Source organism: Frankliniella occidentalis, unplaced genomic scaffold, assembly GCF_000697945.3.
Source record: "Frankliniella occidentalis isolate FOCC.00 unplaced genomic scaffold, Focc_3.1 Scaffold19, whole genome shotgun sequence".
NCBI lineage: Eukaryota > Metazoa > Arthropoda > Insecta > Thysanoptera > Thripidae > Frankliniella > Frankliniella occidentalis.
The window spans coordinates 123,163-125,833 of record NW_026267149.1 but is presented as its reverse complement, the minus strand read 5'-3'; the positions used below and the strand labels follow the sequence as shown (position 1 = coordinate 125,833).

At 49.0% G+C, this 2,671-nt stretch overlaps 1 protein-coding gene across 1 annotated transcript in view; it reads right to left on the bottom strand.

Moving 5' to 3' along the window:
* The window catches only part of LOC113207762 (fork head domain-containing protein FD4-like), an 8,723-nt gene that overhangs the window by 4,693 nt on the left and 1,359 nt on the right, over positions 1 to 2,671 (bottom strand). The gene's annotated exons all lie outside the window — the stretch shown is intronic.

Genomic DNA, 2,671 nt, shown 5'->3' with positions numbered 1-2,671 from the left:
TACTTCAAACTATTTTGGTTGCTGGTCATGAGGCTCGCCGCGGTCCAATTCATTCCGGAGAGAGGGTTAGGTTTGTGGAGATGGGGGGCTCGCGTGTGTGTGTGTGTGTGTGTGTGTGTGTGTGTGTGTGGCCCCTCCCTAACGTAGTTATTTAATAATAAACCCTCAGCAAGGGGAGGGTTGGCCCGTCCAGGCTGCGGGATAACCTACCAGACGTCTGCAGTTAGACGGGGTGTTGGTTTTGGGCATTTAGGAGGCGGGCTTCGAGCTAAGAGGCTTTTTCCTTTGACTCAAATGTTATTTACTTTTAATTTTGGGGAAGTGCTATTTGTCAGTTTCTTTAATGAAGAAAATAAAAACAGCGAGAATGTTTTTGATTGCGACGCAGAAAAAGGGAAGTCCGATCACTGTGTTAAGTAATTTGAAATGTTGAAAAATTGCATTAAAAGAAGGAGAAGGCTCTTGCCGGTTTGAAATCTGACAATCTCCCACTGGGGAGGTGTAGTAAGTACGCTCGGTAGTAAGTACCCATTCGCCAGACCTAACTTCGACTAAAGCGTGAGCAGCAAGCGCAGCGACACCTGTTGGCCTGGAGCGGACGGACCGGCCATACTCCACGCTGAGGCTCCGGGCGGCTGGAGTAGTGCAGCCGGCGATACTCCGCTCTATACACTCGCTCCACTTCTCTACCCCGTGCTTCTAATTTGTCTTCTCCAGGTGTTGCACGTTGCACTGTAAAGAATAGGCTGCAAACTCCTTGCAAAGACTTTTGAAGCTTTGTAAGGAAGTTTACATTGCAGACTATATCCTTTGCATTGTAAACTATTTTCTTCGCAAGTTGCGTGTATGTACCAGTTTTCAAGGTAACTCTTTGCAACGTTACGAACAATTTTCTTCGCAAGGTGAAAAGAATCAGTTGGTAATGTGAAAGATTTAGTGCGAAGAATACTCTTTCGTGAGATCTTAACAGTGTACTACATCTATAAATTTGCGTCATTTCTTGTGATGAACAATTTACAATGATTACAAACAATACCGAAAAGTGCTGTTAATTTACTTGATTTACGGCAGCGCTCGTTTGATGTGCCTATGGGATTTAACAATTGAGCATGACCACATAATGGTTTCTTGCCTCCAGCAGTCGACCTGGCAGGACAATCATACAGTTGCAACTGCAGATCAAAACGTTCGTCAATGAACTGAGGTTGCCGTGCTCGGCCGTGTTCCATATGCACTGTTAATCGATTCATGTGACGTCACATTATTTTACATGTGGAAAGTGTCACACTCTTTTGGGTGCTATACTGCGTCACATGTTTTCATGTTAAATTTACCATACTTAGTCTACTCACGAAACGAGAACTTATAAACGCTTCAGTTCTTCAGGGTGAATCCTTCGTTCTAAAGTTACTACTGCATGGCGTTGTAGTGTTTGCGACCAGGAACAGCGCACACTTAATTCGTGTATACAATAGAGCTTTTATGCAAATGATCAAAACTACGTTGCACACTTTTAAGTGTTGACTAGATATTTGATAAAAAGTGTAAAGTTGAACTGATCGGCCGAGGCATGCCCGTAATGTCCGGGAGCAGACGATTTTCAATTCCTCCTGTCCTTATTCTGAAAATAAGTCATTGTCCATTTTCTTCAGATTCATACGGTTTGAATTACGGGAGCTTGGCGCCTGCGAGACTCAGGGTAGGCCACCCCGCTGTGCACGCGTGCATTGCGAGTCTGGTGTTGCCTACGTATCAGGCGCCATGACAGCTGCGTTTGCTGAACTTGACAGCTTTTAACGGACATACCTGCTGGATGATCCCACCAAAGGGTTGCCATTTTAGTTAAAGTACAAGTTTATATTTTATACCTCAGCACAAAAGGCGGAAGGTTACGTTTTTGTTTAAGTCTCCTTTGTTTAAAGTTTTTCATGGATTTTATAATTTATCTTTTAAGTCAATATTACAATGACAAAACTACAAATATCTCCCCAAGCGGGCGTGCAGGAGTTGGTAGGGGTTGGGGTGCCGGCGCCCGGCCGGCCGACCCTGCCCGGCGGGCCACAGGCTGGCGCCGGCGCCCGGCCCCGCTCCAGTCCACCCCGAGCCGCACACGCCGCAGCACGCCGTGCACCAGGCGCCGCTGCAGCCCGGACCGGCACCACGTCAGCCATGGCCCCGCACGTCACGTCCGCGCTGAGGGGCCGGCCCGAGCCGTAGGGCACCAGGGCGCCCATACCACAGGTGAGATGTGAGCTATTTCATACGTAACAATACAAATATTACTTGTATACGAGCTCGGCACTTCGTTTATGATAACCGACGAAATCTGCAAAAAGCATCCCAGCCACCCCCGTTCGCGCATGCCAGTGGTTAAAGGTCCCTTCCGCGCCTCTTTTATTTCAAGGCTGCCACTGAATCGGCCGCGTGGGCTGATCGGGTAACCTCGCCCCCGAAAGCCGGGCCTACAGCCCTCCCCGCGCCCCCGCGGCAGTGTCAATGTCACGTGAGATAACGATCGCTTCCCCACGGAACGCTACCAAGTGGACATGAGATACCCTTTCCCTCCCCTGGTGCGGGCCCGCGTCCGCCCGCCTGCATGTGACTGCCGCGGATGCTATAACGCACGATTTTATTTCGAACTGGACGCCACCGCCAACCCTACCCGACAGCC